The sequence below is a fragment of the Trichosurus vulpecula genome, chromosome 6, assembly GCF_011100635.1.
Source record: "Trichosurus vulpecula isolate mTriVul1 chromosome 6, mTriVul1.pri, whole genome shotgun sequence".
NCBI lineage: Eukaryota > Metazoa > Chordata > Mammalia > Diprotodontia > Phalangeridae > Trichosurus > Trichosurus vulpecula.
Window position 1 is genome coordinate 134879713 of NC_050578.1, and position 24542 is coordinate 134904254.

The following is a 24542-nucleotide window of genomic DNA, read 5'->3' on the forward strand; positions in this document are numbered from 1 at the left end:
TAAATTCTTTACCCCCTCCCCTTGCCCTTGTCCTTAGAGTTATTTAGAGTCATTGACTTGATCACAGTCAAACAACTAGAATATATTGGAGATATAACTTGAACCCAGGTTCCAAGATAAGCCTTCTACCCACTATGTCTTTATAATACCTGTAATGCAATCCATAAGGAATTTTGTATGAGGAGAGCATCTGGAAAGATGTGATGTATGAATAAAGGAACATAAGTGGGCTCTAATCCTGTCTGGAGATTCTAGTGATATCATTGACCACAAGAGAACAAAGTCAACTCCAAGTGGTTGGATCAGTTCAACCAAACTCCAGATAGCAAAGTTGAATAATGAAATATATATATGAAGAATGCACCATTTCATTTAACCCGAAAATGAAACTCAAAACAAAACTTTGGCCAAGTGTTCTTACATCTGTTTTTTTTTTTTGTATTATTTCTTGCTACCAATTGTGTTCCAGATTTTTTTAAATTCTAGATATAACATTTTCCTTCCCCAGTCACTCTTTGTATGTAAGTATATATATAAAATACTATAGTTATATATTTATCATATGCATCTGTGCAGATTTGCAAACATATACATATATATGTGTGTATATATGTATATATGTGTGTGTATATATACACACATATATATACACACATATATATATACATACATTTATACATATACATACACATGCACACACACATATGTATACATATGCATGTTTCCACTAGAATCCCCCACAACGCCTAAAGAATTGGCAGACATCTCTATCCCCTCCTGCTGGCCCCTCCTCCAAAAAAAATACTAACTGTACTGCAGAAAGACAATACAACATCTCAGTTCTCAAGATGGTTGTGTGATCGTGGTTGAACCACTTGCTGTTTCTGAGTATTGGGTATTGATATTCTCAACTATTAAGTGAAGTTAATAGGGTTTGTTGTAAGAAATACATGCCATACACTACTCAAAGGGACCCACACACACTTATACATATATTTGCATGCATGTGTGTGTGTGTGTATATATATATATATATATATATATATATATATATATATATATATATACACATATATATATATACACACACACACACACACACACACACACACACTTATAAGTGTATATATCTGTGTGTGTATGTATATATACGTGTATATATGTATATATACATGTATGCCTTTTCATAAAATCCAGACTTTGTGACTTGCTCACTTTACAGATTCTGGGTAACCAAAAGGCTTTCTTTTCACTTGTCAACTCTGACCAACATAATGATCCACCACAATTCCAGAAGAGTTATGGTGAAACATGCTGACAATCCCTGAGGATTTTTTTTATTTGACTATGTATGTTTTTAACAAGGATTTTGTTTTCATGCCTTCTCAATGGAAAGAAAAGGGATGTAGATGGGAGAAGAAGCCATTTGATTATCCTCTGAGAAAAAAAATAAAATATTATTTTTAAAAAGCTCTCTTGTCCCCTCAGAAGAGTATAATAGTGATGATGAGTTATTGTTTTGTGTTTTAAGTATTTGTTAATGAGTGCTTTTGAGTAATAAATGTTTAAATATTCCCTTTGTGTTTAAAAAACATACTATTTCTGATTTAATTGATATGTAGAAAATCTTTCTAGAAGTGATCCTGATAATCCTTTTTTCAGAATGAAACTATATATAATTCATACCTAAGCTTTCTTTTAGGGATTCTTGGTACAATTCTAGGGTAGAGAAATAATGAGTCAGGGAATAAGAGAAAAGCCTAATCCCCTCTCTTCAAGATGATGTTCCCTGAGGATTAAACTCCTGTGGGAGTCCAAAGTTGGCATTCCCTTTCTGGGAAGGATTCCTCTCCCTGGGGCAGGAGTTCATGCTAGTATTCTTGAGTGCATTTCATGTATTTGTCAAACATGAAAAAGCCATAAGGGTAGAACTGAGTGAAAGGCTTTATCATGATCAACGAAAGAAAATAAATTTTAGAAACACATTCTGAAAGCTTGTTCAAAAATTAACTGATTGGTAATAAACTTATTCTTTATAGCCTTGAGGCTTTCTGCCAAACCATTTTTACTCTTTAACCCATATATTATTTTCTTGTGTTTTTAGTTAGTTTTGTTTCATTTTGTTTTTGGTGATGTGGGCTGTGAATACACCAACATATAATTGACCTATATTCAGAGGTTACTGATATTCTCATCTTTTGGTATTACATGCATGACTCCATTTGTTAGAAAAAAAATGTATTAGATTTCTGAAAAAAAATAACAAATTTTAAAATATGTAACTTGGATTCTTGAAAACTACGCATTCATTGAAAAACAAATATTAAAACAAAAAAAACTCTAAAGGCAAGTTTGTTTTTGAAAAAAAAAATCTGATAAATTTTTTACCATCTGGATTAAAAAGGAAGAAATTCAAACTAACAACTCAAAAAAATAAAGTATTAAAACATAGAAGAATAAAAAATCTTGGTCAAATTATATTCTAGCAAAACTGATGATTTAAGAGAAATAGAATATTATCCAAAAAACATAAAATTCTCTCATTGACACAGCACCAAAAAGATATTTTAAGTAAATAATTTCAGAAAAGGAAATTAAACTAATAATAAGGGATTTGTGAGAATTTGTCTTTGGAAGAAGGCGGGGCTAAAAGAAAACAGACACAATAAATTCCGGATAGACTTTCAGGAGAATTCTTATCAAACCTTTAAAAAATAAGGAATATATACACTTCAAAAATTATTCTCAAAAACTGAGAAAGAAAGAAAGCTCCACCTTTTGGGATACAACATTTTAATATCTAAAGAATGGGAGAATAACACAGAGAACAGGAAATATAGGCTAGTATTAGTAATTAATATTGATGCAAATTTAAAAAATAAAACCACATCCCCCCAAAAAACTATAGTAATTCACTACAAATATTTTTTTTATTTTTATTAAGTTAAATTTAAACCAAGGCTACAAGGATAGCTCATTAGGAAAATAAAGATATTTAATATTTTAAAAACAAAAACATCCCAAAGCACCTGATTCTATTCCAACATGTAGAATACATATTTGAAAAAGTATAATCCTTATTTATGCTAAAGGTAGGGTTCTTTTTATAAGCTTAAAAGTGCCTACCTAAATGATACTAAATGATAAAGAATTGTAAATTGTGCCAAGAAATGCAGGAGTGAAAACAATATGCCTCTTTCCTCCACTGTTATTGGACAAAGTTCTAGAAATGTGAGTAAATAAAGGCATGACGGTAAAGAAACAGGAAAAGAGTACCACAGTTTCTTGATAATTTATTTAGAATGTGACAATTGTGGCATGTATTAATAATATCCCTCAGAGGTCTGATGTCCAAATACCTATAGGCAAATCACATAAATACGTAGGACCGAAAGCTAATCCCTAGTATCCTTACAGTCAAAAGTATTTAATACAGTCAATAAACATTTATTAAGTGACTATTATGTTCCAGGCACTGTGCTAAGTGCTAGACAGAAATAAATGCTTTTAACAAGACTTGCAAATTATTTACAGCCATATGAAGTGTTGCTCCAAATCAGTAAGAATAAGAGAAAGGCAAAAAGGACAACTCTGAGATTTTGCCTCACATTCAGTGGATTGGGATAGATGACAGAAGAGCAAAATACTCAGTATTGATGAACATTGTGGTAATATACTTTTGGTGGAGCAATGGATTAGGTCAACCCCACTGGAAGGCAATATGGAGATATGCTAAGGGAGAATTAAATGTCTCTACTTTTTGATCCAGACATTCCATTGTTATGCCTATATGCCAAAGAGTACTATGATAAAAAGAAAGGCCACATACATGCCAAAATGTTCACAGTAGCACTTTTTTGTTGTTTTATCATGTAATTAGAAACAACATTGATGGTGACTGATTAGGCAAACTGGTTATGGCACATGCAAGCTGTGGAATATTTTTTCACCATAAGAAATAATGGATACAAGTACAAAGAAGTATCAGAAGGCTCATCAGATTAAGTGCCAAGAGAAACAAATAACACCAGGGATAAAATTTAAACAAGTTTTCGAATGATGTAAATGGATAGAGCAACAGTTACATAATATAAACTGAACATTATGAAGTTTGCATAACCAAACTTTGCTCTGATGGAAAGATACAAGGGAAAGTGTGTGCCTAGCTTCTTTGGAGAGGTGAGCAGGATCTCAGATGCTATCTAGCCTAACATTCTCATTTTATAGATAACTAGAGTCTAGAGAGGTTAAGAGACTTTTCTAAAACTATAAAATGAGTAAGCATAACAACTACCCTGGTACTCTGAACACTATATATCATACCATACTGTTAAATACACACACGCACACACACACACACACACACACACACACACACACACACGAATTTTGCTGAATTTTCTTTTTTCCTCCGCTTTTTTATTGTTTCCTTAATAGATGGCTTTCTGGGAGAGTAAGTAGGAAAGGATATATTAGGAAATCTAATGATGTTAAAACAACAACAACAACAAAAGGCAACAACATTTATTTTAATTTTTTAAAGGATAGGTGAGGTCAAAATTTCTTTTATCTTTGTTCATTCCACACCATTATGCAATATAGCAGGCAACCTTTGGAAGCAAGTTTTGTTTTGTTTTTCTTTATAAGAGCACCAATGTTTCAATAAAGAGTACTAGAACAATGACAACAACAAATAAAGCAAATGTGATATGGAATAGAATACTTAATTTCTCTTTCAAATCCTTTCAGTAGAATTGGAATTCACACACTATATAAGAAACAAATTGTTAGCCTAGCAGCTGCAGCCTGTTGGGGTTTTTAATCAAAGTGAAGTGTAAACTGTAGAGGTCCAATTAATAATAATAAAAAACATCCATCCTATGGTTGGTTTCCATAAATTGTCAGGTCCCAAGTTACAAATGTGATTAAAGCCACATGTGAGTCCAGGAGCACAGGATACATAGCATAGAAATTTACATGCAGCTACATAGATTCTAAAAGGAGACATGGGGATTCCTGGTATGCACATAAAACTACTTATAGAATAAAACAGAAGGGGCCAAGAGGTAATAAATACACTTTCTTACTATATAAACCAGAATGATAAACAAAAATCTCAATCTTTGGAAAGTAACTGGTAAGCCAGAATAACATACATTTGATAGGAAGTGAGAGTAGAGAGAACCAACAGAAGAAATATATGGGACCGATAAACTCAACTGTCCCTAAAATGAACAATAAAAGAATGAAGCAAAGTCAACTAATATCCTTCAAGGCGGGGGTGGGGGTGGGGGTGGGGTTGAAGTTCATCTATGTTGATATCGACCACAATTTTATTGGTGAATTCTTCAACTTTCTCCTATGCCTGAGGGAGAAAACAAAACAAAACATACTTTTTTCCCATGAGGTTTTAGAAAGCTTCTTTTGGGAATCAAAGAAATCCTTTCTTTTTCTTTATGGAATTCTTACCTTGCAACATATTACTCCCAATTCTTCATCCCTTTATGACAGGAATATGAAGAAGTTGAGTGTGTGTAGATATATGTGTACATAAATACATACGTATATACACATAAACATGTATACATATATATATACAGACACGTGTATGTGTATATATACATATATTATCCCTATTAGACATTCCAGTAACCTTGTAAACCTTATTGTCCCCTCCCTGGCCACCCTCCTTTGTATACTAAATGTAAGCCAATTGATGTCAAAGCTTGTTGTTGTTGTTGTTATTTGTATCTACAGTGGTTAGCACAGTGCTTGGAGTGGTTTATATATCCCGTTATCCATCCATTCATCCATTCATTTTGATATTCATTCATACCAATGTAGATCAATACCCAACTTTCAATATGTTGTCTTAGAGAACTGTCTGAGGCTATTGAGAGTACTACATGGCCAGCATGTATCATAATGCAAGACTTGAACCCTGGTCATCCTTACTTCTGCCTATGATGCCATACAGCCTGTTATATATTATAATTAGCCGAAAAAATAATAATCTATAATGTGAAAGCCAAAACATTAAAGATTTTTCTTATTTTATTTTATTATATGCTGTACTATCTAATTCAATTTGCCAACTTTGCCAAAAGTATTTTCTTCAGCTTAAACATACATAACAGTATTTGTTTTGAAGTCATGTCAAGGTGGTGACATTAAAAAGAGAGATCACAGTCTACCTCTTCCATTGAGGGCAAGGAATTTATTGGAGACACTGCTAATTATTGAAGTAAAAAAAGTTTCAAATTTAAAAAAAAAATCAACTTATAGAAAAAATAAGGAAAGGGAATAGTGAAAGTCTAACAAAAAAAATGGAGGAAAAATAAATAACTCCAAACATGAATAGACACAGATTTTATTTAATTGATAGATTTTTGATTAAAAAAAGCAATTTTAAAGAATGTTTTAATTTTAGATTTGGAAAGAATGATGGTAGAGACCCCAAGTAGTTGCCATTTTAAAGTATAAATTTAAACACAGGATACTTGTATTAAATAAATTCAAAATATTTCCAGGTGATGTCTTCAAAATAGTAATGTTGATACAGGAAAATGCAGATAGCCATTTTGGAGATTTTTTAAACCACATTTATACTTTGCGAAGATAGAAATTAATATCATATGATTCATTTTCTATGTTTTAACATAAACTTTGTTTCTGTTTAAGTCTGAGGAACAAACTGGGGGTGTGCTGCTAGCACGTTGATTTATTCTATTAATATGGAAAATATATTCTTCACATTTTTATTTCTAAACAGATTTCTATGTCTTGGTTAGCATTTCAAGGGCAATGTGACAAGCTTCCCACTGTTGCAGTGAAGCCTATTTCAGATACTGAAATCTGAGCATATTCTCCAGTCTTTCCAGTCCAATTGCAGAAGTATGAAGTGAGAAGGGACCTCAGTGGTCATTTAAGCCAATCTATACCTGGTCAAGAATTCCTTTCATGATATTCCTGAAAAATGGTTATTCAGTTTTGCTTGAAGACTCCAAGGCAACTCACATTTGAAGAATTCTAATTAAGAAATTTTACTTTCTATCAAGTCTAAGCCTACCTCTCTGTAATCTACTGTGTAGTAACACAACCAACTAAACTGAGGTGGCTCAGGAGATAGGATGGTGTGCTCAAAATAAGTTAGAGGTAAAATCTGGCCTCAAATGCTTATTAAATGTTTGACCCTGTGGAATTCACTTAACCTCTGTTGGCTAAAGATTTTTTCTCAACTGTCAAATAAGGATATTAATAGTATCTACCTTCCAAGGTTTTTGTGAGAATCAAACGAGATAATAGTTGTAAAGTGCTTAGCACAGTCCTTGGAACTTAATAGACAGTCTTTCCTTTTTACTCTCTCCCTCCCTCCCTCCTTTCTTCCTTCCTTCCTTCCCATGGCTCATAGTCTTACCCACTAGTTTGTCAGTCAACAAGTAAAAATTAAGTACCTACTATATGCTAAGCAGATATCAAGCAAAGTGCTTGGAATACAAAGAAAAGCAAAATACAGCCTCCATCTTCAAGTGGTTCACATTCTAATGATGCCAAACCAAAAAGGCTGAACACTTCTTCCATATCATAGTTCTTGAAATACACATTTTTTTTCTCTTTATGGACAAAGTCTGATGGGAAAACTCCCATTAAAGTGAAAAATCCATTATAATGAAAAGTCTTTTATGAGTTTCTTATGCTTGATATGCAGAGAAATGTTTCCCTAATAGCTTAAAGAGAAATGACATTTAGCAGAGTTTAAACTACTATTGTTCGTTAAACCAAAAATATATAGAGTGATGGTTCAATAGGAGAATAATAGAATGTCGTAGAAGACATTTATTATGGGCAGCCAAGATGGCACTGTGAAAGGAGGGAACTACTGGAGCTCTTTGGCGAATTTTGTCAGATACATCTAAAACAGTGAATCTGAGAAGATCTGAGAGAGTTAGAAGCCAATAGTAGATTGAGAGGGGCAAGAGCACTAGGCACGCAGAATGTCATCAGACCACACCAACCGGGAACGGCAGAGGAACTAAGCCAGGGCTTCAATCTGGGAGAGCACTGAGTGAGCAAAACATGGGAACAGGAGCAGGCCCAGGGCAGAAGTACTGACTATGATAACACTTGAGCTCCAGGTCTCTCAGCTCAGGACAGAAGTCTGTTGGAGCTATGGGAGATACCAGCAAAGAGCACATAAGCCAGAGGCCTCCCGCCACAGCCTAAAGGTTTGAAACTTGCCTTCTTGAGCTTCCAGTAGCCATGATGGCCAGGTAAATCATCTCTCCCTCACTTCCTTACCCAGAGAACACTTCCACAGGAGAAATGGAGGAGCCGGAAGTGGGGCTTCAGTAGTGAGAGAAGTTGGGAAGAGGGCCCTTATGGTGGTAGAAGGACACCAATACAGGAAGAGAGGCTTCCCAGCAGGCCCCACCTCAGCAGAACAATGAGATTTACTGAGCCCCAGGGTTGGAGTTAGCAAGCCTCAACACCAGGACCCCAAACATGCTTTGCACAGCCAAGTGAACTGGCAGACAGCAGCACAGACAACAGATGAGAACACCCATGCTGTAGAGCATTCACTGGGAAGAGATTTCCAGCACCTAGACAACCCCTCCCCTACACCTCACAAAACCAGAAGTGATAGCACACAAAGCCAGAGAGCAGGCCCACAGTTCCCAATACAAGAAGCTTGGGAAAGAGGCCCCTGAGGCCTAGAAGCAGAGACTACTTTAAAAGCCAGGAGGAAAAAAAATACACCATGAAAAAGCACACTAAAAGGCCAAAGACCATTGATCCCTATTATGGAGACAGGGAAGATAAAAATACCAATTCAGAAGAGGACAGCATGGACACTATACTCACACCTGAAACATCAAAAGGGAATGTGAACTGGTCAACAGCCCAAAAAAGCATTCTGGGAAGAACTCAAGGAGGACTTTAAAAACCAAATTAGAAAGGTAAAAGAAAAAAATGGAAAAAAAATCACTGATGAAAACAAATCTTTAAAAAATTGAATGGGCAAAATAGTTAAGGAGATTCAGAATATAAGTGGAGAAAATGTCTCATTGAAAAGTAAAATCAGGAGGGGTGGAGACAAGATGGCAGCTGGGAATCAGGGACTTGCCTAAAGCTCTCCACCAGGACGCTCCAAACATCTATAAAAAATGATTCTGAACAAATACTAGAACTGCAGAACCCACGAAATACCAGAGGGAAGCAGGGCTCCAGCCCAGGATAGCCTGGATGGTCACTGGGTAAGGTCTATCACACCCTGTTGGAGCAGAGCAGAGACCAGCCTGGGCTTTCCTCAGACCAACCAGACTGGGAGCCAGGTGAAAGAGGCATAGTGCCCTGAATCAGTGAGCTGTGGCATTTACCAGACTTCTCAACCCACAAACACCAAAGACAACACAGAAGTTTAGTGGGGAAAAATGGGAGACAGAATGAAGAGAGTTGACTGTGGGCCACCACTCCTGGGGGGGGGGGGGGAGGGCAGAGGTGGTGCAGCTCTGAGGCTCCATACAGAGCTACAGCTTCAGTTGTTTCTGGCCCCTGCCCACATTGTGGGAGGAATTAAGTGGCAGATCAGAGCAGGAGTGCAGAGTCTGTTTAGATCTGAGTTGTAGTCTGGTGGATGGTTCTTGGGGGAGGAGGAGCACTGGTGTGACAGAGCTGGCACTGTAGAAATAGCTCTGAAAACAAGAGCACAGCCTGGGACAAAGTACTGTCTGCTTTACAACTAGTCGTACCCAGACGAAAAACTCAACGGTCTAGTAGTTGGCTGGGAACATGGCCCAGCAGTGAAAATGGACTCAGATTCAGGCTCAAACTTTGGAATCTTTCTCTGGTGACAAAAAAGATCAAAACATACAAGCAGAAGAAGTTAACAAAGTCAAAGAACCTACATCAAAAGCCTCCAAGAAAAACATGAACTAGTCTCAGGGCATGGAAGAGCTCAGAAAGGATTGGAAAAGCAAGTGAGAGAAGGAGAGGAAAAATTGGGAAGAGAAATGAGAGTGATGTGAGAAAGCCATGAAAAATAAGTCAATGATTTGCTAAGGAGACCCAAAAAATGCTGAAGAAAATAACACCTTAAAAATAGACTAACTCAAATGGCAAAAGAGCCCCAAAAAAATGATGAGGAGAAGAATGCCTTGAAAGGTAGAGTTAGCTAAATTGAAAAGGAGGCCCAAAAGACCACTGAAGAAAATACTACCTTAAAAATTAGATTGGAGCAAGTGGAAGCTAGTGACTTTATGAGAAATCAAGATATCATAAAACAGAACCAAAGGAATGAAAAAATGAAAGGCAATCTGAAATATCTCATTGGAAAAACCACTGACCTGAAAATAGAGCCAGGAAAGATAATTTAAAAATGATTGGACTACCTGAAAGCCACGATCAAAAAAGAGCCTCAATATCATCTTTCAAGAAATTATCAAGGAGAAGTGCCCTGATATTCTAGAGCTAGAGGGTAAAATAGAAATTGAAAGAATCCAGAGATCACCTCCTCAAAAAGATCCCAAAAAGAAAACTCCTAGGAATATTGTTGCCAAATTCCAGAGCTCCCTGGTCAAGGAGAAAATACTGCAAGCAGCCAGAAAGAAATTATTTGAGTATTGTGGAAACACAATTAGGATTACACAAGATCTAGCAGCTTCTACCTCAAAGGATCGCAGGACTTCGAATATGATATTCCGGAGGTCAGTGGACCTAGGAATAAAACCAAGAATCACCTACCCAGCAAAACTGAGTATCATGCTCCAAGGCATTTCAATAAAATAGAGGTCTTTCAAGCTTTCTCAGTGAAAAGACCAGAGCTGAATAGAAAATTTGACTTTCAAACACAAGAATCAAGACAAGCATGGAAAGGTAAACAAGAAACAGAATTCATAAGGGACTTACTAAATCTGAACGGTTTTGTTTACATTCCTACAGGGAAAGATGATGTGTATAATTCTTGAGACCTCAGTATTAGGGCAGCTAAAGGGAATACACGCACACACACACATCCACACACACATCCACATATATAGACATGGGGCACAGGCTGAGTTGAAAATGAAGGGATGATATCTAAAAAATAATATCAAATTAAGGTATGAGAGAGTAATATATTGAGAAAGGGAGAAAAGGAGAGATAAAATGGGGTAAATTATCTCACATAAAAGTAGCAAGAAAAAGTAGTTCTGTTGGGAGGGAAGAGAGGGCAGGTGAGGGGGAATGAATGAATCTTGCTCTCATCAGATTTGACCTGAGGAGGAAATAACATGCACACTCAATTGGGTATCTTACCCCAGAGGAAAAAAGGAGGAAGGAGATAAAAAAGGGGGATGATAGAAGGGAGGGCTGATGGGGGAGGAGGTAAACAAAAGCAAACACTTTTGAAAAGGGACAGGGTGAAGGGAGAAAATTGAGTAAAGGGGGATAGGATAGGAAGGAGCAAAATAAAGTCTTTCACAACATGAGTATTGTGGAAGGTTTTGCATAATGATACACATGTGGCCTATGTTGAATTCCTTACCTTCTTAGGGAGGGTGGATGGGGAGGGCATAGGGGAGACAATTTTGAACTCAAAGTTTTAAAAGCAGATGTTCAAAAAAAAGTTTTTGCGTACAGCTTGGAAATAAGATATACAGGCAATGGGGCATAGAAATCTATCCTGACCTACAAGAATGTAAGGGAAAAGGGGATGAGGGGAAGTGGGGTGACAGAAGGGAGGACTGACTGGGGAATGGGGCAAGCAGAATATATGTCATCTTGGAGTGGGAGGAGGGTAAAAATGGGGAGAAAATTTGTAATTCAAAGTCTTGTGGAAATCAATGCTGAAAACTAAAAATATTAAATACATAAAAATTTAAAAAAAGAAAAGTCAACCAAATGGAGAAGGAGATAAAGAATCTAAAGGAAGAATACAATACATTAACAATTGGAATTGGGCAAGTAGAAGCTAATGACTCTATGAGACATCAAGAATCGGTCAAATAAAATCTAAACAATGAAAAAAAAAGTAGAAGAAAATGTGAAATATCTGATTGGAAAACATCTCACCAGGAAAATGGATCCAGGAGAGACAATCTAAGAATTATTGATTTACCAGAAGGCCACAAAGAAAAAAGAGGCCAGATCGTATCTTCCAAGAAATCATCAACTGCCCCAAGGTCCTAGAACCAGAGGGTAGAATAGACATTGAAAGAATCCACCCATCACCCACTGAAGCAGATCCCAAATTGAAAACTCCAAGAAGTATTATAGACAAATTCCAGAATTATCAGGCCAAGGTGAAAATACTGCAAGCAGCCAGAAAGAAACAATTCAAATATTGTGGAATTACAGTAAGGATCCTACAGAACCTTTTAGCTTCTACCTTAAAAGACAGGAGAAAATGGAATATGATATTCTTAAAGGCAAAGGAGCTCGGAATACAACCAAGGATCAACTACCAAGCAAAATTGAGCATATTTTTTTTTCAGGCAAGGAGATGGACATTCAAAGAAATAAGAGAATTCCAGAACTTCCTGATGAAAAAGCCAGAGCTCAATGGAAAATTTCATCTTCGAATACAAAATTCAAGGTACATAAAAAGGCAAACTGGAAAAAAATCCTTGTTAATCAATAAGACAATTTATTTACATCCTTATATGTGATTATATAATTTTATATATGTTATATATAATATACATATATATGTCATTCTTGAGAAAAGTACAGTTATGACAATTGAAAGGAATATTCATAGACTCTGGGTGTCACTAAAATAACTGATAAAAAAACTGATAAAAAAAACTTAAGAAATATAAAGGGATGATTCTGGGAAAACTGGCAAGGGGGTAGTAGAAAAGGGTAAATTACATCACATGAAGAGGCACAAATACACATTACAGTAGAGGGAATGAAAGGAGGGAGAAGAGCAGTATTTGAGCTTTACTCTCTTTGGATTTGGTTTAAGAAGGGAATAACATACTCTGATAAGTGTAGAAATCAAACTTGTCCTAAAGTCAGTAGAACGGGAAAGGGGAAAGAAGAGGGAGAGGTGTGGTCAGAAAGGAGTGAGAAGTAGCAAGGGGAAAACAGTAAGATAAGGGAGGGGTATCAAGAGGGAGGGTAAACTGAGGAAGTCAATGGTCAAAAGCAAAACTCTTTTGAGGAGCTGAAGGGAGAAGGGGGAAATTAAAGCACAAACAGGGGGGAAATCAGATGGAGAAAAAGACACACATAATAATCATAACTGTGAATGTGAATGAGATGAACTCTCCCATAAAACAGAAGCAGAAAACAGAATGGATTAAAAATCATAATTCTACAATATGTTGTTTACAAGAAACACATTTGAAATAGGGGATACACACAGGCTAAAGGTCAAAGGCTGGAGTAGAATATATTGTGCTTCAACTAAAGTAAAAAAAAGGGAGGATTAGCAATTGTAATCTCAGACAAAGCAAAAGCGAAGATAAATCTAATTAAGAGAGACAAGGAAAGGCACCATATCCTGCTAAAAGAGACCATAAATAATGAAGCAATATCATTATTTAACATGTATGTACCAAGTGGTATAGCATAAAACTTCTTAGAGGTAAAGTTGAGGGAGTTACAGGAAGAAATAGACAGCAAAATGATACTACTGGGGGACCTCAACCTACCCCTCTCTGAACTTGATAAATCTAACCTCAAAATAAACAAGAAAGAAGTTAAGGAGGTGAACAGAACTTTAGAAAAGGCAGATGTGATAGACCCTTTGATGAAAATTGAATGTGGATAAAAAGAATATACTTTTTTTTCTCAGCAGTACATGGCACATTCTCAAAAAATGACCATGTACTGGGGAATAAAAACCTCATAATGCAGTGCAGAAAGGCAGGAGTAGATTTTTCAGATCATGATGCAATAAAAAAAAATATTTGTAATAAAAGACCATGGAAAAATAAACTAAAAATTAATTGGAAACTAAATAATCTAATCCCAACTAATGAGTGGGCCAAGGAAGAATCAGAGAAACAATTAATAACTTCATTCATGAGAATGACAATAATGAGACAACAACATGCCAAACCTTTTGGGACGCAGCAAAAGCAGTTCTTAGGGGAAGTTTTATATCCCTAAATGCCTACATGAATAAAATAGACAAAAAGGAGATCAATGAAATTGGGCATGCAACTGAAAAAGCTAGAAAAAGAAAAATGGAAAATCCCCAATTAAATACCAAATTAGAAATACTGAAAATCAAAGGGGATATTAGTAAAACTGAAATCTGGAAAACTATTAAATTAATAAATAAAACTAAGAGCTGGTTTTATGAAAAAAAAATAAAATTCATAATCTTTTAGTCAATTTGCTTAAAAAAAGAAAGAAGAAAACCAAATACCGGTATGAAAAAATGAAAAGAGTGAATTCGACTCCAACGAAGAGGAATAAAACAACAATTGGGAATTGTTTTGCCCAATTGTATGCCCATAAATTTGACAACCTTAGAGAAAAGGATGAATATTTCCAAAAATATAATTGGCCAGGTTAACAGAAGAGGAAGTAAAGTACCTAAATAACCCCATCTCAGAAAAATAAATTGAGCAAGCCATCAATGAACTCCCTAGGCAAAAATCTCCAGGGCCACATGGTTTTCAACGTAAATTTTATCAAACATTTAAAGAACAATTAATTCCTATACTTTATGGACTATTTGGGAAAGTAGGTGAAGAAAGAGTCATACCAAATTCTTTTTATGACACAAATATGGTACTAATACCCAAGCGAAGAAGAGTCAAAACAGAAAAAGAAAATTACAGACCAATTTCCCTAATGAATATTGATGCAAAAATTGTAGAGAAAATATTGGCAAAAAGATTGCAGCAACTTATCATGAGAATAATACGCTATGACCAGGTAGGATTTATTCCAGGAATGGAAGGCTAGTTCAACATTAGGGAAACTATCGGCACAATTGATCATGTCAACAACAAAACTAGTAGGAAGCATATGATAATCTGAATAGATGCAGAAAAAGCCTTTTACAAAATACAAGACCCATTCCTATTAAAAACACTAGAAAACATAGGAATAAGTTGAACCTTCCTTAAAATTATAAATAGCATCTACATAAAATCATCAGCCAGCATTATATGTAATGGGGATAAGCAACATGCATTCCCAGTAAGATCAGTGGTGAAATTAGGATGTCCATTATCACCCCTATTATTCAATTTGGTACTAGAAATGTTAGCTGTATCAGTAAGAGAAGAAAAAGAAATTGCAAGAAGTACAATAGACAAAGAAGAAAATAAATTATCACTTTTTGTAGATGACATGATGATTTGCTTAGAGAATCCTAGAAAATCAAGTAAAAACATAATTGAAATAATAAACAACTTTAGCAAAGTTGCAGGCTATAAAACAAACTCACAAAAATCCTCATTGTTCCTATACATTACTAACAAAGCCCAACAGCAAGAGACAGAAAGAAAAATTCCATTTAAAGTTACCGAGCAGCTGAGAGAGCGCAAGGCCCAGGGGGACAAGGAACCAGGTGGGAGTCCTGTGAGCATCTGTGCCCAGCAAGGATGCTGGAACAGCCAGGACAGCCTGGAAAGCTCCATGCCCAAGGCTATCAGTGACCTGGCCATGTGGTGGGCATGCCACCAGTTGCTCTCCAGGGAGCCTGGAGACAAGTGCACACCCAGGCCTGCCAATAAAGTCATCAAATAAGCCTCGGCCACTGCCCTGTCCCTTCTCATCCTCTCAGACCACCATGGATGCTCCCACTTGGCCAGCCCAATGTCCCCCCATTCCCAGTCATCCAATCCTTCATCTAGGGACTCATCCTGAAGCAGAGACTTCTCTCCAGCCATCAGCAACCTGAAGCCATCCATCATTATTCAATGAGTTGCCAAGAAATATGGCTTTACCTTGCGAACCATCTGTGTCTATATGGGGGACACTGATGTTTGCACCATGCAACACATGGTTTGGTGCATGGAGGACCAGTGTCTGGCCAGTGAGGCAGGACTTCAGGAGGGCGATCTCATCATGTATGTCAATGGCTAGCCTGTGCATGGGTTGGTGCACACTGAGGTGGTAGAGTTCTTCCTGAAGAGCAGAAACAAGGCCTCCATCTCGACAACACCCTCTGACAACACATCAATCAGAGTGGGCCCTGCACACAAGGGCAGCCACAGGTCCAAGATGGCCCAAAGAGACACAAAGAGCAGGGGCAAGGATGGACCTGAGAGGAAGAGGGGCTCCTTGTTTTGGAAGATCACCAAGCAGGCATCTTTGCAGAGCACAAGCCATAGCCTATCATCTCTCAGCCACTCCCTGTCCACTGGAGAGAGCGGGCCTGGCTCTCCAACACATGATCATGGCCACAGCCACAACCTGGCCCCACACTCTCCCACCCAGGGCTACCAAGGGGCCCCCAAAGCCTCGCATTCAGTAGGTGGAAATTCCTTCCAAATTAGCTTGCCCAGCTCCAGTGTGTCCAATTCTCCAGCCAGCTCTGGCCACATCCCTCCCAGCTCCCTCCATGGCCTGGCTCCCAAGCTGCAGTGGCAGTACTGCTTATCCCAGAGCAAATTGGCAAGCAGCATCCCCCTGTCCCCCCTTGGCACATACTCCATTGCCCACTCCTCAGGCCACATCTCCCCAGCGCTCTCCATCTTCTCTGCCTGGCCATTCCCTAAGCAGCAGTCCTGCTGCCTTCCCAGGAAAGCTGCATTCCTCACCCCCCCAGGCCAGCAGATCTCAAGGGCCAAAAGTGCTGAGCCACCATACTCCCACTCCTAAAGAGGGTCCAGTCAGCAGAGAAGCTGGGGGCAGCCCTGGGGGCCTCAGAGAAGCAGTTGTCTGCCTTCCACAAGCCTAGCCTGGACCTGGCCCCTTGTGAGGTCAAGAAGCAGTTGGTGCTGCCCAGTGACCCAGGGGGAAAAGGCTCTGCTCCCCAAAGCAGCCTCTCACAGCCTGACAACTATCTGGCATGACCGAGCTGAGTGCTGGGAGGCCCTGCAGAAGCAGGAGGTCATCCATGAGGTGGACATTTCAGAGGATGAGGAAGACACAGATGATGATGACTCTGAGAATAGCCAGGATGGACCAGGCCAGGAGCCCTACCAGGACCTGCCACAGGCAAGCCCAGAAGGAGGGGACATAGGCAAGTTCCTGCCTGCTCACCAGGCCCAAGAGAGTGCCAAAGAAAACCCCTGCATGCCCCAGGACTCATGGGGCAGGGCTCAGCTGCCTTCAGTCACCCCTGGCACCTCAATGAAGACAGTGGCTGACGAAGCTGCTTCAGGCACTGTGACACAGTTGGTGTCTGACAAGAGTCAGGCCCCAGGGGCCAAGGCACTCACTGGTTCCCCTGGTACCCAGGGCTCTCCTCAGGGTCCCTTGAGTTCTGAGGGTCTTTGGGGTGCCACGTCCACAAAGCCCACACTCCCCCAAGGTGACAGGCAGGCCTAGCCCTGTCCTGAGCCAGCACTGGCAGCACTTTGTCCTTGGCTGTCAGGAAGCCCCCTCCACTGACCCAGTCCACACTGAAGCAAGCCCCTGGGAGCAGCTCAGGCCCAATCCAGCTTTGGCCTCTGCCCCTGAAGGTGCCAACCCTCACTGAGGGTGGGCACAGCTGGGATACATTCTTTTCCCAAGGGACACTGAGCCTTCAACCTGGGTCCAAGTGAGAGGGGCCCTCCAAGTCTAGCCAGACCCAGGCCACACAGCTCACCAGCCCTTCCCAGCCCCTGGCCTACATCACCCCTAGACTGAGCCCTGCCCCTTGCTCACCTTGGGAGCCCAAGTGCCCCTGGGCAGAGAAGGAAGAACTAGCTTTGGAGAGCACCAAGGTGCCTGATGCTGCTGGTGACAGCAAGCAGGCCCCCCAGTGCAAAGGGCACCTGCAGTCCACTGGACATGTAGAGACTATGCCCCTGAGAGCCCTGCACCAACCCCAAGACTGTGCCCTGGCCCATGATGAACTTCTGAAAAGAATGTAGCTTCTGGGCCCGGGGCCCATCCCTCCCGCCTGTGTAATATACAGTCATGGAAATGAAAAAAAAAATAATACAGTTACTGTAGACACTATAAAACATTTGGGAGTCTACCTGCCAAGACAAACCCAAGGCCTATAGGAACACAATTACGAGACACTTTGCATATGAATAAAGTCAGATCTAAAGAAATGGAAAAAAAAAAAAACATCAGTGGCTCATGGTTAAGCTGAGCTAATATAATAAAAATGACAATTTTACCTAAATTAATTTGCTTATTCAGCACCATACCAATCAAACTACCAAAATTATTTTACAGAGCTGGATAAAATAATAACAAAATTCATCTGGAAAAACAAGAGGTCCAGAATATCTAGGAAATTAATGAAAAAAAAATGGTAGGGAAAGTGGACTAGCCATAACAGATACTAAACTTTAATATAAAGCAGCAGTCATCAAAACTACTTGGTACTGACTAAGGAACAGAGTGGTGGAGCAGTGGAGTAGATTAGGTACACAAGACACAGTAGTCAATGACTAGAGCAATCTGCTCTTTGATAAACTTAAAAAATCCAGCTTCTGGGCTAAGAATTCACTATTTCACAAAAACTGCTGGGAAAATTGGACAATGTTAGGGCAGAAACTGGGCATAGATCAATATCTTATACTGTATAACAAAATAAAGTCACAATGGGTTCATGTTTTAGAAGTAAAGGCTGATAATATAAGCATTTTGGGAGATCAAGGAATAGTTTACCTATCAGATTTATGGGAAAGGGAAGAATTCATTGCACAACAAGAAAAAGAGAGCATTACAAAATGCAAAATAGATAATTTTTATTATGTTAAATTGAAAAGTTTTTGTATAAAAAAAGCCAATGCAACAAAATTTAAGAAGGAAGCAGATAATTGGGGGAAAATCTTTACAACCAGTGTCTCTGATAAAAGCCTCATCTCTAAAATATACAGGGAACTGAGCCAAATTTATAGGAATACAAGTCATTTCCAAATTGAGAAATGGTGAAAGGACATAGGCAGTTTTCAGAGAAAGAAATTAAAGATATCAATAGGCATATGAAAAAATGCTCTAAATCACTGCTGATTAGAGGAATGAAAATCCAAATAACTCTTAGGTACCATATCTCTCCTGTAATATTGGCTAAGATGACAAAACAGGAAAATTATAAATGCTGGAGAGGATGTGAGAAAATGTGAACACTGTCACATTGGTGGAGTTGTGAACTCATCCAACTATTCTGCAGAGCAATTTGGAACTATGCCCAAAGGGCTATAAAAATGTACATACCCTTTAACCCAACAATACCACTTCTGGGGCGGTGTTCCAAAAAGATCACACAAGTGGGAAAGGGACCCATGTGTACAAAGAATATTTATAGCAGCTCTTTCTGTGGTAGCAAAGAACTGGAAATCATGGAAATGCCCATCAATAGGGGAATGGCTAAACAAGTTCTCATATATTAACGTAGTGATATACTGTTGTACTATAAGAAATGGGGAAGATACAGACTTCATTATTACCTGGAAAGATCTACATGATATAATGCTGAGTGCATGGAGCAGACCCAGGAGAACATTGTACACAACCACAGATATATTGATTCTGTGATGACTAACTTCGATAGACTTGACTCTTCTCAGTAATACAAGGTTCAAAGACAACTCCAAAAGACTCATGATGGCAATAGCTATCTACATCCACAGAAAGAACCAAGAAGTCTGAATGCAAATTGAGGCAAACTTTTGGCTCTCGTTTTTTAATTTTTTTCTTTTTTGGTTTTGTTTCTTCTTTCTCATGATTCATTCCATTGGTCATTATTCTTCTTTACAACTTGACTATCGTGTAAATAAGTTTAATGCAAGGGGCCCAAGATGGCAGCCAGCCGTTACCGGCGTTTCCTCAAGCTCTGTGAGGAATGGTCTTTGGAGGAGACCAAACAGGGCCAAGATTTGGGCGCTTACCTGCAGCGGCAGGTGGCGCAGGCTTTTCGGCAGGGAGAGAACACCCAGATTGTCGAGCCTGAGACCTGTGACCAGATGTACGAGAGCTTAGCATGACTTCATTCAAACTATTACAAACACAAATATCCACATCCCAGAGCACCAACTTCAGTGGAATGACAGTGGAAGAGTGCAGGATTGTACTAGCTACAGGTACCATGGAAGAATTTAAGGAACTGAATAAAGGCTTATGGAAAAAAACTTCAGGATAAAATTGCCACCAAGAGTCCAGATGAGAAGACTAAGTTATAGCCTGTGTCTTTGTCCTCCCCGTGTACATAAGTGTGAAGCCTTATATATGGCCAAGAATAAAACTGTCCCTCCTTGCAGCTAAAAAAAAAAATAAGTTTAATTTAAAGGTATATGTAGAAGATATATCAGATTCCATGCTGTTTTGGATGGTAGGGTGGAGGGGAGGTAGGGGAAGAAAATCTGGAATTCAAAAACATGCATAATTGAGTGCTGTAAACTAAAACATAAAAAAAAATCTTAATTTTAAAAAAGATACATTTCAGATATCAAAATTCTACATATGATTTATTTATTAATTCCTTCCTTCCTTTATTTATTTATTTGGTAAGAGGGTCAATGGTTGGAAATTTATCAACTTTCCAGCAGACAAATTCATTATTTCATTTAAGAGTTTGTGTTCTTTAGCTACTTCACATGAAGTCCAATTATATTGTTGTAATTTTACACTTAGAGTTTTGAAATAGCTTGTATATTTTAATAGAAAATGTACTCCTAACTGCACTCCCTTCTTATTTCTTCCCTCTCATTTCAAGAATTTAAAATTAAGTAAAACAGAAACCCATCCCATCTGTTAGAGGTCTCCCTATTTTCATGGGGATCAATTTTCATTTAGCTTGAAGCAGTTGTGACATCAGCAGAATTTCATTTCATTGAGTGCTTATGAGAAATTATGTAAACATTGGCTGTCCAAAGAAGTTCATGATCATTGTATGTCAATTTCATGATAGCATCCTTGCTTGGGTTAGATATAATGGACAATGCTCTCATGCTTTTCCAGTCACTGATGGAATGAAACAAGGCTGTGTGCTTGCTCTCATGCTTTTTAGCATGATGTTTTCAGCCATGTTGTCAAGTGCTTTCAATGATGGTAAATACTTCAACTTGAAAAAGGTACAAGCAAATATCAAAGTGGAGGAAGTGTTGGTGCATGATTTTCTGTTTACAGGTGATTGGGTACTCAATGCAGCCTCAGAAGCAGAGATGCAAGTATGTATGGATCAATTCTTTGCTGTTTGTGCTAATTTTGGCCTGACAATTAATACCAAAAAAAAAGCAATGGTTCTCCATCAGCCAACACCACAATATGCATATGTGGATCAATCAGTTACAGCAAATGGAGAAGTTTTGAATGCTGTGGATAACTTCACTTACCCTGGTAGTGTACTTTCCAGACATGTACACATTGATAATGAAGTTGATATATGCATTACCAGAGCTAGTTCACTGTTTGGGAAACTCCAAAAGAAAGTATGGGAGAGAAGGGCAATTAGACTGATTAGCAAAGTGTAGGTCTACACAGCCATAGTGATGACCTAGTTGTTGTGTGATTGTGAAATCTGGACAGTCTACCTGCACCATGCCAGGAAACTGAATCTCTTCCATTTGAATTGTCCTAGGAAGATTCTAAAGATGACCTGGCAGGATAAGGCATCGTACATGAAGTTCTTTAATCAACTAACCTGCCAAGCATTCAATCTCTGCTTCAGAGAGCACAACTCCAATGGGCTGGCAGTTGTTCAAATGCAAAATGTACCCTTGCCAAAAAGACTCTTTTACTGAGAACTCACACAGGGCAAGTGTTCACATGGTGGTCAGAAGAAATAATTACCATGTAAGGCATAAGAAAAGCATCTTGGGGCCAGATTATGAAAATCTAGTTTAGCATTGCTTCTTTATCCACTTATATATCTGCAAGTATTGCCAACAATAAAATGGAAGCCCTTTGATGAAAGGTGCTGTTTCTTTTCTTTTTTTCCCCTTTGTATTACAAGCATGTAGTGCAGTGACTGGCATATAGTAGTTACTTAATATTTGTTAAACGATTAATGGAATGAGTGAAAAATCCATGTCTTTTAAAATGGACTACTAGTGATTCTCTTATAAAACATTTCATCTTCTATATTCAAGCCTTCAAACTGCTAGTTTGCTATGTCTAGAACTGCTTTTATTTTATTTATTATTTTTTACATTACATCTTATCTTGAATTCTAAACTCTCTCTTTCCCTTCAGTGGTATGTGATACCTATTATGCCTGTGATAAAAAGCAAGGAAAATTAAATGAAAAACTTTCAACATGGTACTTAATTATTTTTTTTCTAAAGAACTGATTGTTAAAAAGTTACCTGCACAACCCTCCACATGACAATATAGTTTTCACTTAAGGATTTCCAATGAGGTCCAACATTCCTGATAGTTCCTGTCAGGCAATATACTGAATATAATTGAAACTATTCAATCAGGGAATGAACAAAGTTTTTTCTGTTCAGAATGTAATTTTTGTGATCCAGAACCTGTAAAGAGCAGTAGTGCATTTAAGGTACAGTGTCACTTTCTTCTCTGGCCCAAAAGAGACTGACAGATTGCCTCAAGAGATAAGGTATGCCCAGGACACAGGAGAGGAGGGTGATGGTACCTGGAATTCCAGGAAGAAGTCCAAAACGTAGAAGGAATATTTGTTCCCAAGATTATGGCAGGGTGATGTTTTGATTTCCTCTCCCCTCATTTTGCCTTCTTTCTTTTCCAGTCCCCAAGAATAGGGGCTGCAGTTCCAAGGTTTATAAAGTTCCATTCTTTGCTGTATTTAGTTTGAATGGCAAATAGATGAATTTGATTGATCATGGCTGCTCTGATTCATATATATTTTTTTCTTTTATTAATAGGAACTGAAAATAGACTCAATGAGGACTCTGACACTTTCATACAGATAAAAGTAAATTGGACAAAGCTGGAATTGTATCTTGACTGTGGATTCAGGCACTACATGAGAGAAAATTGCATCTTGTCCCTTTTTTTTAATCCTTTCCTTTGAACCAAAAAATAGTGTGGATGTTTGGTGGCGCTGTGTGGCTAAGTTGTTTACCCATCCTTGTCCCCTTGTTTTCTTCCACAAAGGCTCACAAAGAAGCTCTTATGAGATAGAGCCATGGGCAATAAGTAGTTCATGCTTGGTGGTGGGAAAACTTTGGAGACTTCCATATGGTTAGATTTGAAAGCAATGCAAAGAGAGTCATTCATTTTCCTCTTTACCTTATACAACCAACTCATGTATACATCCTGCTACATTATTATAGAGTAATTTAAGATGTTAAAAGCATTACATCAAAGGTATAGGAGTGTCAGGAATTCAGAGAACTCAGGTCTATAGGCAGAAGTCTATGTCCATGTAAACTTCTTAATCAGCCAAAGAGAACCAGACCTACAAAGACTTTCAGGTCCCTGATAATCCACAAATATGACTTAAATGATATGCAATCGATGGGAAAAGTGAGGTCTAAAAATTATTCTTAGTTTTTTAATTACAATGGGGAAGTTGGCTTGAGAGAAAAGCTGATACAATAAACCTCTTCTTCCTCATTATACAAGTGGAATAAAATTCATCCTCTCATGTTTAATCATGGCCAGGATGTGACCCTGGGTCACCTCTCCAATTAATTAAAAGCTCTAGCTGTATTATATTGTGGGAAAAGTTTCCGGGATGGCCATAGAAACAAATTCTTCTTTTCAGAGCCCAGCCTCCAAAAATATGTAGAATGGTCATGCATAGATGGGTCGCGATCTAAATATTTGTAGGAAAAGCTTGTTCCAGTGAAACATCAAATGACAAATGTAAAGAACTATGTTGTGTTGAGTTCTTTAAGCAATGAAATGCCACTGTATTAAAATCAATTGGGGCAAAGTATGGCCCTAATTCCTTTAAAGACTGGGAAATTGATAGTATCATCAGGGAGTTTTGCATAAATGTACAATGTCTTGTGCCAATGATTTATGCAATTCTATTTTACAGGGGTCATATAGAGTATATTGTCTATAAACATACAATTATATATGTATATATATATATACATACACATATATACATATATTATATATATATATATATATACTCACACACAAATATAAATGTGTACATGGATATAGCAATTTATCTCAATTGATCTACATTTATTATGGACTTACTTTGTTCAAGGAACTGTACTAAGACTCAAATTGGTGGGAGGTTTTAGAATTGCCATTGGGAGGGTGGCTCTGTGGAAAATGAACTAAGCTATGATCCTAAGTCTCTTTCCCTACCTAGGGCCTAACATCCTGTAAAGGAAGAGTTTAAAACTGTTTCCATGTGTTAGAAGGAGTAAATTTGATATCTCTTATAAATTTTCAAATAAATATTCCTTGGGAAAGTTCCGGAGTTACATATACATGTATATACACAGTTACATGTATCTAGATATTTTTACATATATACATATACATATATAGACATACATAGACACACATATACACACATATTTTATATATTCATA

At 37.9% G+C, this 24542-nt stretch overlaps 2 pseudogenes; both read left to right on the forward strand.

Annotated features, from left to right (window-relative positions):
* Nucleotides 1-3247: 3247 nt before the first annotated feature.
* LOC118854768 lies at nt 3248-17975 on the forward strand (annotated as a pseudogene).
* Nucleotides 17976-19859: 1884 nt separating this feature from the next.
* LOC118854769 lies at nt 19860-20240 on the forward strand (annotated as a pseudogene).
* The last annotated feature ends 4302 nt before the right edge of the window (nt 20241-24542 follow it).